We start from the raw sequence: 15169 nt of genomic DNA, 5'->3' as shown, positions 1-15169 counted from the left end.
TGATGGAGAATAGAACGGACGTTGACCTTGAATGGCGTTAGAAAATACGTTGTTAGAAAAAGGGGTATGACTATGAAATATTTGATTATTGTAGGTAGTAGGCGCTACTTGTGGCAAATTGCACACTCAGGTTTTAAGAGCTGTTGGCACAGGTTGTTGAGAAAGCATTTGAGCTGACCGGGGTAGTGGGTGCAGAGAAGCACCAGGTTACTTTTGGAGCTCTTGCTTTGGTAACATTGGTACTTGCAGAAGTAGTCCGAGCAATGCGGGAACGTTTGTGGGGGTTTGCCAAACGCAAAATACCAGAGCTCGTACGAGATGGTGATACATCAGGGGGTAAATTCTGCTTTTGCTCAATAGAGCAAAGTAAGTTATAAATAACGGCGTGGTGCGATTGCAGCTTTCGAGGCTCCAATTGCCAAATTTGCAGGTTATGTACTCCAAGTGGCGATTGCAGCTTTTGACCTGCAGAACTTTCAATTGCAGCAAAAGGTGCAAGTCGTTGCCAGAAGCCAAAGTATGTTGGTTTTACCAAAGCATTTAAACGCAAGCATTTTAGATTGTTACGTCGGGTGCGAAATAAAAAACCGTACTTTCAGTGTGTTGAAAATTCACTAAAATCTGTAAATTTATTAAGCATTCCTTTACAAATTGTTATAATTATAAGGCGAAAAATCTGAGTCTTACACTTGTGTTTAGCGTAACACCCGATCGCTTGTAAGATTTCAATATTTAGTATTTTAAGTTTAATTTAATGAAATACATTCAATAAAAAGAAAGGCCGCCGAACTTTTCTTCTGTTTGCCGCAATTGCAATTGAACGTGTTGAAAAGTACGAGTAATCAAATGAATTATGTGAGAGCGTAATTGCTTTGACAGCGAAGAGGAATATAGATAGAGAGAAATTCGCCTGAGCTCCAGGGATACCATCTCTTAAAGCGTTGCGGATATTTTTAAAGGCGGCACAACATTTTTAAAGGCGGCGCAACAATGTTGCCGCCACGAAGTTTTCATGCAAATGAACATGTAGCTGTCAAACTACCAAATGGCCGGCAATAGATGGCAAGATATAAGCTCTGATATATATTAGTATTGAAGAGCAATGAGCGTTCTCCATTGGCTATTTATATTCTAACATATGTATCAAGATATAAACTTTATCCTGTGGAAACGGGCAGTAATACAGCCATGCACGACGAGCATTTTGGCGAGCACGTTCACAAGTCGCATTCGTCTTTTTAATTATTTTCTGTAGTCCCGTAAATCCCGCGGATCCCGCATGTGTAGTCCCTCGTTTTTGATCTCACAGACATCGCGCGGGATCCCGCGTTTGCGGGATTGGGTTCCCTACTTGTAAGTATGCAACGGCTGCACTTCACCAAATAAATTGCTGCAGCTGTAATCAGTGTTGCCAGGGCTTGAAAAATAAAAAAGCTAAATTACCCAAAAAAAGCCAAATGGCAAAAAAAAGGTAAAAAAAAGGCCAGCCTTTTCAACATTTCACTAACTCGTATGTACAAAGAGATGGTACAAATGTACCACCGAGCAACCAAAATTTAAATATCTCGACAGCCAAAGCACTTGCGGTCATGAAATTTCATGAAAGCCTTGTACATACATTTTTGAACATCATACCGTTTAATAAACCCATTTTAATAGTAAAGGGGACTCTTTTTAAGGGTCTGAAAACCGATGGTCCATGAAGACAAAGTAGTGGTACTTTTGTACCATGAAATATCTTTATACATTACAATACGATTACAATCGTGAATGTTTCAATTGGAAAGTGCATAGTTAAGAGCAAACCGTATATACACGCAAATGAAGCAGACTAAACGGCGAAGCCGAAGGGTGATATTCGCTTAACATTTCGTCAAGTAAAACTGAACGGGAACAATAATTTAGTGCAACTACAAATATTGTGGACGGCTGTTCTTAAAAAAATGCTAAATTGAAAATAAAAAAAGGATAAAAAAGCCACGAAACTAAATCCTAAATTCCGAAGCTAAACGATAAAGACGAAAGCTAGATCTAGCTTCAAAAAGGCTAAACTGGCAACACTGGCTGTACTTCTCAATGGACTCCACTAGCCAAACGTGGACGAGCACGCAGAGCTCCTAGCACGCAAAACTTATAGGGCATTCGCACGAGGCGATTTTCAGGCAACTTTTAGTTGAAAGCAACAATCGCCTCGTCCAAACGGCCTTTCAACTAATCGCTTTCAACAAAGTTGGTCGCCAGCCAACTTTGAGCTCGTTCAACTTTTTTTCCTTGCAACCCTGTGTTTGTTTACATTCTGTATCAGTGTTGGGATATGAAATTGTTCCTCCAGTACGAAATCTATACAAAAAATGTACTTTTCGGCTATAAATTGTATACACTTTTTAATTCGCTCATATATTTTCTTAGTACATTCCCTTCAAGACTAATAATTTTATGGTATTCATGAGAAAGTTTTATTGTTTATGTACATACGGTTACGTATTTTACACTTTTACAAATTGCTTCCACGTGCACATGTATTGCATTTAACGCAAATATGTATGCAACCATTTTCAGGTATACATCTTAACAAAAGGCATATTTAAGTTATTATTAATGGATAAAAGAGACATTTTCTTTGGATTCAGTACTAAAATTTGACACAGAATTTCAAGTGCTTATCAAAACTTTACGAGAAGATTTGACCATTTATCTTAATATTATTCAATTTTAATTATTTTTTGTAAAAATACGTTTTATATTTTAAGAAAAGCCGTACAAATCCAAGGTTCAAACTTTGTGCAACATTAAAAAAACCAACACACTTTCGTAAAAATTTCGATCTATTTAATTCGATTTCCTAGATTTATTTTGAGTGTGTGGTTTTTTAGCCCATTAAATTTTAATATAACTAAGTTTTTTAAGATTTCTTTGATGAAGGTGCTGCTAATTTCCTCCATATAAAAAAATCGTCGAACAGACTTCGTATGGAAGAAAATGGCTGACATCGTCGACAAAACAAAATTGCCAAGTTCAACGGTAAGTCCCAGCTACTTTAAACTTGCACTTTATTATACTAAAATTGAATGGGCTAAAAACTAAAGAATATTAATAAAGCTCGAAATTTTTACGACAGTATGTTGGTTTTTGGATGTTTCGCAAAGATTTAATCTTGGGTTTATACAGTTTTTCTTAAAGAATACATTATAGTTTATAAACAGATAATTAAAATTAAAGAATTATAAAATAAATAGTAAAACCTTGTCAATATGTGAGTGCCGTAGAGGTATTATATTTAAGAAAATCTCTTCTTATAACCAACGAAGACTTTGTTTCTATATGAAGCTGACTTTGACATTTTGTTTTAATAAAACTTAGTATCGAAAAGTTTCTTTAAAAATTTGGCTAGGCTATGTTATACTGGTTCGTTCAAGCCATTTTTCAAAACTTACAAAGGTAAATACGAACAGGCGAACTGTGAATTTTCAGAGCTATATATTTTTAGTATTCATTACAAAATTTTACTAAAAAGTACTGCGTAGTAGAAAAGTATATTGTAAATGAAATTGTATCAAACAAGTACAATTGTACCAAAAATGCCAACACTGTTCTGTATACATACTTTTTTTTCTTTTTTACTCTTATTTTATCTTTCAGCTTCGCTAAAAGCACTTCTACCAACGCTTGGCTTACCAAATTTACGCCAATTGATAAAATTTTGCGATTTAAATACATTTTCAATAATGTAAATAACGATTCGTGTTGAATCCAAAATCGCCTCGTCTGAATAGGGATGGCAATTTTTTCACTTTCAACTTCTCATTCAACTACTTACTCAACTTTTGTTGCCTGTAAAATCGCCGCGTGCGAATGCCCTATTACTTGCAACGGCTGTACTTGCTGTAAAACACAGGTTTTTGAATAAATATTTTGAATAACTCCGATACTTGCAAAGACATATATAAATTACTAGCTGTACCCTGCCTCACTTTGCTGTGACATATTCCTGTTACACGGATCATAAATTAATAACGAAACAAAGCATACGTTTCACATAAGTTTGATTTTGTAATAAGTACTTGTGTGCACACAATGTTTGTCGGTTTTCCTTTCTCTGCATAGATATCAAGGATATCTGCTTGGCCGACACGGGAACACGCAACATCTGAGAAGCAATCCGCATCTTAATCTAAACCACACTTTTCCAAAGGTTGGTTGACCTTGAGCATTATTGATTGTGATTCCGAATACCAATCGAATTGGGAATTGCAATCTTTTAAACTGAAATGGTGTATCGGTCGGAAACATGGGAATTCTTCATCTTTGAAAAAAAGCTTTGCTTACACTACGTTCTTCATCAATTTCTTAACTGCGAGTCGCGTGCCGTTGCAGAGTTTTGACTGATTAATATTCCGCAACATGATAATTGCCACACCTATTTTCAAATTTAGTATGTAGGGTCATTCCTGGAAGATCAATCATGTTCAAAAATTCCGTTGGTCCGTTGCTCGTCTTTTTCCGCAACGGTGTTTATCGACATATATGTTTTTTCCTCACTTTGAATGCTGGATTGAATAACATTAGAGGTATTCAGCAAAGTGAGCAAGTGGCCTGGCAGTCTGGTAAAAGAGCAGATCAGCTCAAGCAACAACTGTTGTTGCTGAAATATGCACTTAGCTTATTAAAATCATACACTTTATATTTCTTTTATAATTTTACTACATTGTAATACAACTCTGTTTAGGTATAGAGAATTTCTTAAATATGTAATGGCTTCTTCCGGCTTCACTTTTTTACGAAGAGCCGACAGGAAAGCACGAATAAGTAAGAGCTGAAACATTTTTGTATTTTTTTGGTATTCATTAATATTCTTACAGATATTAAAACTCTATCTTACTGATTATCTTGTATATACTTTGCCAATTACTTTATAGAAATAAAGAGTTCTTACTATATTCGTGTACATCTTACTACGTTGCAATAGCCGCCGCAACATTAATTTTAATATTTATTCACCGAACTGCTGTGAATAACCGCCATCTTTAACTTACGCATGCCACGCTATAATTTGAGAAGCAAAAATTTTGATAACGCCGCTTCGAATTCAAACATGCCGAACAATGACGAATCATCCAGTGAAGGTGAAGGAGAACGCACAATGGTCGTTAACGACACAGCCATGGCAGACCTTCAACAGCAAATATGTAAGTTGCAACTCACTTTAGAAGCCTCAGAAAAAGATATATATACCTGTTACATCGATATATGCCTATACACCCGTTGCCGCCGACATACCAGTCTATTCCATGTCACATACAAGTTTTGCCAACACTTGTTCTTATAATGCTCAAAATTTTAGTATTACTTCTGGCGAAATGTAAACCACCAGCCTATCAACGTGCAACCTAATGCGCCTCAATTCAACCGCCTCATTGGCAATTATTCTAAAATTCACTCGCCTAATTCCATATCTACTGATACCAATACTAATGCAAATCATCAGCCGCCCATCAACGTGTAACCTAATGTGCCTCAATTCAACCGACTCGTTAAAAATTATTGTACAGTTTACTCGCCTAATGCCATATATACTGATATCAGTACCAATGCTGCCGCAGCCGCCTTGCTTAATGCCCCGCATTCGTCACCAACACCAAATAACAATTCGCAATGGCACACACAACCATATAACCAGCCGTTCGTACGAAAAATTCAGGATTTGCCACAGTTTTCAGGCTTACCAGAAGAGTGGCCAATGTTTATTGTTGCTTACAAAGCAACCACTAATCTATTTTCTTACACTTATGTTGAGAATTTACTCCGCTTGCAGAAAGCTCTTAAAGGAGACGCCCGTGCTAAAGTGGAATCGTTGTTGATACATCTCTTAAGTGTGAATGCTGTCATCTCATCGTTGGGGTTTCATTTCGGACGACCCGAAATACTCATTCGAAGTCAACTCGCAAAAGCCAGATCATTTCCAACGATCACAAGTGGGAAAATACTCGAAATCGCCAACTTCAGTTCCATGGTAACAAATTTAGTCGCATTTTTGGAGAACGCCTGAGCCGCACCTCACCTTGCTAACCCAACACTGCTTAATGAACTGGTGAGTAAACTGCCACTTTATAAACGCGAAGAATGGGCACGCCACATTTTTGCCATAAATAAGCCCTATCCATCAATTCGTGAATTTAGTACGTGGTTGCAGCAAATTTCTATGTATATTGTAATGGCCGCTGAAGTAAATCAATCACCTACTAATTCCGAACAGCTGACACGAAACTGTAATAGATCCTCGAAAACAGTGCTGGCCATATCTGAAGAAAAGCTAAAGTGTATAGTTTGCAAAGAAAACCATAGATTATATCACTGCCCAAAATTTAAAGATGTTGATTGTGAGAAGCGATGGGAAATCGTTAAAGCAAACAGGCTTTGCTTTTGCTGCCTTTCTACGGGTCATAGTGTGTATAATTGTGCACGACGCGCATGCGGTATTTTGTCATGTCAAAAATACCACAACAAATTGTTGCACAATCAAAGCATTCGCACATCGCACACTGGCAACACAACGCAAGTTGAAACAGCTGTTGCCACCATCAGCTCCAGTCAATCTCTCGCAAATTCGAAAAATCTATCAACAAAAGAGAATAGGGAAAAAGTAAACAAAACTTTATTAAAATTTCTGCCAGTCAAACTGTATGGCCCTAAGGGAAATATAGAAGTTATGGCTTTTATTGATGAGAGAGCTAAAGTGACGCTGCTGGAAGAGCAAAGTGCAAATGAAATTGGCCTTGCAGGTGGAAAAGAATTACTGCGCTTAAAATGGTTCGACAACCAAACGACCAGTGAAGTTTCTAGGCGTGTAAATATGGAAATCTCTAGCACCTGCAACGGAGAGGGGAAATTTCTTATGAAGGGAGTGCGTACAGTGCAGAAGTTGTGGTTGCCTCCGCTGACGTTATGTGCGGAGTTGTTTAAGAAGCAAAATAAAGAATTAAGCAAACTTCCAATACAGAGTTACATTGATGCTATTCCGAAAACTCTAATTGGAGTGCCACACACTAATTTGGTAAGCCCTTTACAAGTTGTCAATTTCAACGAAGGTTTTACGGCTCATGAGACAAAGTTAGGTTGGATTGTGTTCGGATCAGATGAAAATGGTTCTGATTCGGCAACCATTTGCCACGTACACATAGACGACTCTATGAATGGGCTGCAAAAGCAAGTCGCCGATTATGTTGCTTTAGAAAATTTTGAGGCAAAACTACCACACATAAAATCAGCTGCGGATATTAGAGCTGATCGTATTTTGCGAAATACAACAAAGTTTGTAGGAGACAGGTATGAGACCGGATTATTATGGCAGGATGATGAGGGAACTTTTCCAGAGAGTTAGGTTGCAGCGTTAAAACGGCTTCAATATGTAGAGAAAAAAATGTCAGCGGATGTTAAGTATGAGAAGTGGTATAATGAAAAAATAAACGAGTACGTAAAAAGGGTTATGCTAGAAAGCTAACATACAATACTACGTCAATCTTCGACCCATTTGGACTTGTAGCAAACGTAACGCTGGTTCCGAAAATTTTATTGCAGAGATTGTGGCAACTCAATATAGGTTGGCATGATGCAATACGTGTACGATAAATAGTACGGATGGTCCAAAATGCTGGATGAGCTAAAGCAATTTCAAACACCTAGATGTTACGGTCAATATTTTACAGACCAATTTGCTGAAATTGAATTGCATATATTTGTAGATGCAAGTGAGTTAGCGTATGCTGCTGTCGCGTATTTTCGAATGTGCTATAACGATGAGGTTAGCGTTGCTTTCGTCGTAGCAAAGTCTAGATGTAGTCCTTTAAAGCCAATGTCGATTCCTCGACTAGAACTTCAGGCCGCAGTTTTAGGAACGCGGTTAAGCAAACCAATTACTGAGGGTCACACAGTAAAGCCCAAATCAATGCATTATTGGTCGGATTCCAAAACTGTGATTCAGTGGATTCGATCGGAGGCTCGCCAATACAAGCAATTCGTAAGTAATCGAATTTCTGAGATTCTTGACACATCTGATGTTGCTCAATGGAGATGGGTGCCTGGTTCGCTTAACCCATCTGACGACGCAACGCGACCGAAGGTCTGTAATATATTCTCAATAAACTCAAGGTTGTTAAATGGGCTCGCCTTTCTGATCAGAGCAAAGACAATTGGCCCTTGTTTCCAGACATTCTTAACAATTACGACGATGAAGAGAAAAGAGCAAAGCCGCTGTATTCCATTCAAATGGAGGATGGTTTACCTTTCACCAAATTTTGAAATTTTTACAAATTTCTTAAAATTATGACGAGGGTTCGATATGCTGTTTTAAGATTTTCCGCGTTCATATGCAAAGATACTGAGCTTTCTAAAGTAACACTAAAGATTACTGCAAATGAGATTAGCGAAACAGATGCACTGCTAATACGGCTTGTGCAGGTAACAGAGTTCCCTGACGAAGTAAAAGCGCTGCGAGATGGATCACAAGTTTCGAAGCGGGGCCAAGTGCTGAAATTAACGCCCGTGCTAGACGACAAAGAATTATTACGGCTTGGAGGTCGTATCGACAATGCTGTATGCCTACCTGTTTGTACAAGAAGCCCAGTCATTTTGCCGAAAAAGCATTCAATGTCGCTACTCATAGTCCGACACTTTCACGAAATATTTTACCATCAAAATACAGAAGCAACCATCTGTTCCATTCGAGCTAAATATTGGATCCCAAAGGTGCGGTGTCTCCTGAAGTCAGTAAAACGCGAATGTCAGTTTTGCAAAAATGCAGCAGCTACGCCAAGTCCTCCACTTATGGGTCAAATACCAACTGACCGACTACAGCCTTACGTAAGGCCGTTTACGTACAAAGGAATTGATTACTTCGGACCGGTTATGGTTTCAATTGGACGGCGGCGCGAAAAGAGATGGGTAGCTTTGTTTACCTGTCTGACGATTAGAGCAATACATCTAGAGTTGGCCAAAGACTTGTCAACCGATTCAGTGATTTTATGTCTACGTAACTTCGTTAATCGTAGGGGTGTTCCTGTTAGAATACGTAGTGATAGAGGCACAAATTTTGTTGGAGCCAGCAAAGTTGAGTGGTTGCATGTTGCAGAGGGCATAGAGGGCGAATGTACTCGTCGCGGAATCGAGTGGGTGTTCAACACACCTGGACATCCATCGTCTGGTGGCGCATGGGAGCGCATGGTTAGAAGCGTTAAACGTGTGCTGGCATTTACTTTGAAAGAAGTGGCTCCACGAACGGAAACTTTGCAAAGCTTACTCATCGAAGCCGAAAATTTAATCAATTCGCGTCCGCTTGCGCATTTGTCTGTCGAAAGTATAGATGATGGCCCACTGACACCCAACCATTTTCTGCTGGGTTGTCCTAACTACATACAAACTCCTGCTGGGTCTGATACAATTTTCTTAAGAAGACTGTGGCGAATTCTGCAACATTTGAAGCAGACGTTTTGGCGCAGGTGGATACTCGAATATCTACTAAGTGGCATCAGAGAGTCGATCCCATAAAGGTTGGTGACGTTGTCGTCATTTGCGACAGCGATGTAAGCTTGGGCGAATGGAGGCGTGGAATCGTGCTGGAGGTATTTCCTGCTCCAGACGGTCAGGTACGATGGGCACTTATCAAGACATCGAGTGGCAAACTAAAAGACCTGCATCAAAGCTAGCCGTCTTGGACGTTTATGGTGAATCTCAAATCGCAGACGCTCCTTCGATTCCCGGGGAGCGGGATGTTGCTGAAATACGCACAACTTTATATTTCTTTATATTTCTTTAATAATTTTACTACATTGTAATACAACTCTGTTTAGGTATAGAGAATTTCTTAAATATATAATGGTTTCTTCCGGCTTCACTTTTTTACGAAGAGCCGACAGGAGAGCCCGAATAAGTAAGAGCTGAAATATTTTTGTATTTTTTTTGGTATTCATTAATATTCTTACAGATAGTAAAACTCTATCTTACTGATTATCTTGTATATACTTTGCCAATTACTTTATGGAAATAAAGAGTTCTTAGTATTTTCGCGTACATCTTACTACGTTGCAATAGCCGCCGCAACAACTGTTGTCAATACCACTATTATTTAGTTGATAGACACCCTTATTCTTCGCAGCAAAAACAGCTCGTTCACTGAGTCAATCGTGATTCCTACAATTAAGTTTCTTAACTAATGCTGGATTTCCACTAGGCATTAAATAGCAAACAATTGTAATGACAAAGTTGGGCACTAAAAAATATTCATGTCATTTGGTTAAAAAAATAGTCATTAAATTCATTTCCACATTGCCTTTTTTAAGTGTCTCTAATTTTTCGTCATTTCAATGCCTAGTGGAAATTCGGCATACGAAACATTCTTTCGATCAGTTCTAAGTTCGATGTTTCTAAGTTACAAAAATTATCAGGAAATAAAATTCCTCTTAATCTCCCATTGACTGGTAGCTTTCTATTCCCAATGTCCAGTAATTGTCGCAAGAATACCTCGGCTGCAGTTCGTCTTGCCACAATGTTGACTATTTCAGGCAAGCATTTACCTCGCCCGCTTGTGTTAATCGAGAAACTACATCCCAAACAATGAGTTTAAATTTTTGTAATACTTTTTCCATACCGGACGTTCTGGAAATATAGCACGTAGGAGGATTTATATGTTCAATGGCAATGCTTACACTTGGTAAAAATGTCGCAACGATTCCAGACGAAGCGATAGCTAAGGTTATGTAATTTTTTGATCGAACCTTTGCCAGAATCAATCTGATAAGCAATGTTTTCCTAGTTTCTCCTGGCGCATCCAAGAATATGTTATGGTCGTACTTCGGTGTAGTCTAGGAAGCTCCTCGAAGAAAATTAAAACTGCCCATGTTATCCCCATGTGCACCTTGCTTGATATCCAGCCCGGAGTTTCAGCCAATGCCGTGAGTTGAAAAATGAAGGTTAACACTAGGGAAGCCCTACACCTGCAGGCCATACAAAAAAAAACTTTATGTGCACCCTTTCGGACCGACACACAGTGTATCATTTCAGTATTCTAGAAAAGATTAATTCCATTATTTTATGTCGCCAAATTTGAAAACAACGTCAAGAATGTTTTCAGAAATGCCTGATAAAGGCGAAACAATAACAACTAAAAAATTTTAATCAAAGTGTATGGCGGGACGGGGTTTGGTTTGGAAAATTACCGAGCACAATAATATTTAAACTTGTATATTTGAAACTGAATCTCAATGCTTATTTTGTCGGTGTTATGTGATTTATGCAACAATTACTAAAATACCATTTTGGTCTTATTTGCTTGGGTATGTTCTTTTTAACGAATATAAATTTTTGGGATTTTAGTAAACTAGGACTGAGTATTTCATGTTAAAGTAAAACGATGTTAACTTAAATTTATTTTTAGCAATTTATTAATTTCATTAGACCCGCAAACTCGTTATCCGCCACTATTCGATAAAGTTTGTATCTCAGTTTATTTGCCACTCCTCTTAGACTTTAAACAACATAATTTTAGCTGCTGGAAAGTGCAGGTTTTGATGAAATTTTTTTTTTTCTGGCCTACTGGGAATTTCATTTTCCTCGAGTAATTCATTTGCATTTTATCTCGACCGAGACAAATTCTTATATTTTCGTTTTCAACAGAGAAAGCTTGATTCATTACCTTTCCAATGGTATCCCATTTCTGTAAATAGAGTAAGAAATATTGAACTTATAACGGAATTTCTTTGACCCAACTTGACTTTTTTATCGATATTTTCCACGCCCATAATTAAAAAAAAAATATATTTATTTTTAATCCATTTCTGTCAGTTTATAATTTCTTGTTATAGGGAAATTCTAAATATCAATTTTGGGCATTTCAGCCTTTGTAGTTAGTTAAATATTTCAGTTTTTGCATTTTTAAAAATTGCAGTTATATAATAGGGTGGCATGACAGTAACTATAAATTACCAATTTTTTTGTAAAAAGCTTCGCCTATCTTATAACGTACCTTGTGCAAAATTTCATTAATCTATCTTCAATAGATTTCGAATTACAGAATTAAAAGCAGCTAGATGGGTCAAATCTTACACTGTGCGACATAGCCAATCATGTGATACAAAATTTAATTACAAGAACACGTTAAGTGAAGCAAAGTACAACCAATCCTCCCGTTTACAACCTTTGCAGTTTTAACTGTTGTAACTGATCCGTGCCAACCCTGACCATGGCTTTCAATATGGCTGAAAATTAAATTTACATATGGCTGAAAGCCCCGCCTTCTTACAGCAACTCCGCCTTTGGTTTCGGACACTAACGATAATTTAAAGCATCATTTTCATATACTTCTATACAAAACTTGTTATTCATCAAACAAAATTCCATATTTCTTAAAGTACATAACAGGGGTTAACAATTAAGTATTATTGTTCTGTTTTTACTTATTGCTATGAACAATTTTCCTACAAGAATATGAAAGAAGCGAGAAAAAACTCTAAACAAAAAAATGCAAAGAAAATGAAATTGTCGAAAGATAATTTGAGAAAGAAAGATGAAAGCCCATACCAAACAAAAATATTGGAACGATTGTTCTCCCTCTCTCTTTTCATTGAATGATCCTCTCCGCTGAAATTTACTCTAGCTTGCGCCCTCTAACCTAGTGCAATATGTATATTTATGTATGTATGTACATACGTCTCGTTATTAAACTTTTCCTACAAGAGGAGAAAAAAAATCCCGCGCATTATGTATTAAAATTTCCCAATGAAGTTAGTGCACATATATACTAATACATATATGTTGTTGATATATTTACATACCTTATGATACAGTGACGAAGTAAAGCGCTTCCCTCGATGCTGTAGCGGTGAACGGCCTTTAGTTTTTTTCTTATTATGTGCTGTAATTTAATAACGTTTTCATATATGTAATTTTGTATGTACATATATACAAATATACCACAGTTTTTAGGAATAATAAAATAGCGCAATTTTCTCTAACCCAAAAAAAATGTCTTCTAGCAATTTAGCCTTTGGTTTTGGTTTTGATTAATCACTTCTTTCACAGTTCACATTTTTTTTTGTATTGTAATCTAAAAGCTATGATTAAACTTGTTGCTTTTAACTTTAGACTCCTATTCATTCTGACCGGCATCGACGTCTTAGAGCTTTTGGCACGTTTCGTTGTTGAGTATGCCTCGCATGGAAGATGATAAAAATGTTTTATGCGCCGTTCTGTTTTGGATATTTCTTTTTCTCTGGTACAAAATTTAGGATGTCGAGAATGTTCCGATAACCTATTCGCAGGCCAGAAATTGCGTCCGTCACAAAGTCGCCGCAAGGTCGTAGCCAAATTACTGCTTTTATATGTATGTTCGTTTTTTTTTAACTACGAGTGTATATACATAACTGCCGTCCAGACCGCTTCGCTGTCATCCCAGTAAAAGAGGGAGTTTTCCACCTCAATCCCTAATTTATACCCTTTCTAAACCGGAAATAAAGCTATTTCTTCATTCTATGTTCGTACAGATTTTCTGACAGTTTAGTTTGCAATAGTAGATCAAAACAGTGAGAAGGATATGATGTTCACAATAGAAAATATATAAGCAGAAAATCGTTAGGTATTAGAGTTTAAAGAGTATTAAAAAAAATTAAATGAAACAAAAAACTCTGATTATACTAGCAACCCAGTACAACACAAACATTGCTGCTCAGTAGCAATGTTTTAAAAAGGGTTTAAGGTCGGATAATTCGTTTTATTATATCCTTTATATCAGAGATGGGCAAATTGGCTCCCAGGAGCTTTTTGCACTGAGGAGCCGGCTTGGCTCATTTAGGAGCCTGATGAGGGGGGCATCAAGAGCCAGCATGAAGGGTGAAAAAGAGCGTAATACTACAGATTGTACTCCGACTCTCATTACTAAACTAAAAGTAAGATTGTGTTGGTGAGCGCAGAGCAATTTGAGCTACAGTGGTGTAAAAGCGAATCGTATGGGGTAAATGTAACGTATGTAGGTACGCTTTTAAGAATAACAAATTTTCCTCGAAAAAAGTAATTTTTCTTTTACGTTACAAAATAATTTTTGTATGTATTGATATATATATTTATTTAAGCATATATCTATTATCGTTTTCGATTTTTATTGAAGGAATGGCTTTATTTTTTTTAATATTATATTCCCGCTCTCCTTTAATGGAGAAATGACACAAGAGGTATTGCATTATAGTAAAAGCATTTGAAAGCATAAAAGCAGTTCAGCCACAGTATTAAATGCCGACCACTGATGTACATATATATACACACACAGTGAATACGAATCAAACAATTTGGTAAACTGTTTGAATCTTCATTGTTTTTACATTTAACTAATGTTCCCATAATATTAAAAATGTATTCAAATATAAATTATCTTAAACTAAAATGAAAGCAATTATTTAGCACTCTTCGTTGTTACCTTTATTTTCTTTTTCAAGGATAATAGAGTCTATATTTTGCTCCATAGTATTTGCTGTGGCGATTCGCATCATAGGTGTAAAATTTATATCTGGCATCATGTTTATTAAATTCGACTTATTTAAATTAATTTTAGAAAAAAATTGTTCACAAGTATATGTACTTCCGAACATATATATTATTTTTATTTATTATTTTTATTTTATTTATATTTATATTTTTATAAAATGTTATTATATCAGCATATTCTAGAAACTCATGTTTCAGCGGTGTGGAGCAGACATTGGCAAAGGGTGCTGTTTTTGTGACTTTAAGCCTACTCACGTTAAAAACGGAGGATGAACGAACACCACCGCAAAGCGTGCTGTCTTGCAAATACAGCCACCACAAGTGAACGATGCTTATAACAGCTCATACTGATATTGACTTCGGCAAATCTGTACTCCGAATGATCGTGCACGAAACCAGCAACCGCCGTATTTGATCGACAGCCATAATCACGATACTGCATTTGGACGGTTGCCGAAAGCATGACAGCTTATGTGAAAGACTGGCGAAGGCAAGATGCCGCAGTTAGCTAACTTGATTTGTTGCAGAAGTCAAACCGCCGCCTTTGGTTTGTTGCTGAAGGCGCGTTTGAAGTGTTGCCGAAGTGATGATACTGTAGTTCAAAAACAGTCAAAGACACTTGCTTGTTTGAAATGAAGCATTGATA

The 15169-nt window shown here is 37.0% G+C and overlaps 1 long non-coding RNA gene across 1 annotated transcript in view; it reads left to right on the top strand.

The window, feature by feature from the left end:
- Positions 1-419: 419 nt before the first annotated feature.
- LOC108362470 (uncharacterized) overlaps positions 420-15169 on the top strand; it is a 21163-nt gene continuing 6413 nt past the window's right edge. The window contains exon 1 of the long non-coding RNA XR_001847475.1: positions 420-430. This is a non-coding gene — a long non-coding RNA (uncharacterized LOC108362470). The remainder of the gene's footprint in view (positions 431-15169) is intronic.

The sequence above is a fragment of the Rhagoletis zephyria genome, unplaced genomic scaffold (genome assembly GCF_001687245.7).
Source record: "Rhagoletis zephyria isolate East Lansing unplaced genomic scaffold, Rhagoletis_zephyria_1.1 Rzeph_scaffold_01020, whole genome shotgun sequence".
Classification (NCBI taxonomy): domain Eukaryota; kingdom Metazoa; phylum Arthropoda; class Insecta; order Diptera; family Tephritidae; genus Rhagoletis; species Rhagoletis zephyria.
Note: the sequence above shows the minus strand (reverse complement) of the source record. Positions and strands in the feature narration are given on the sequence as shown.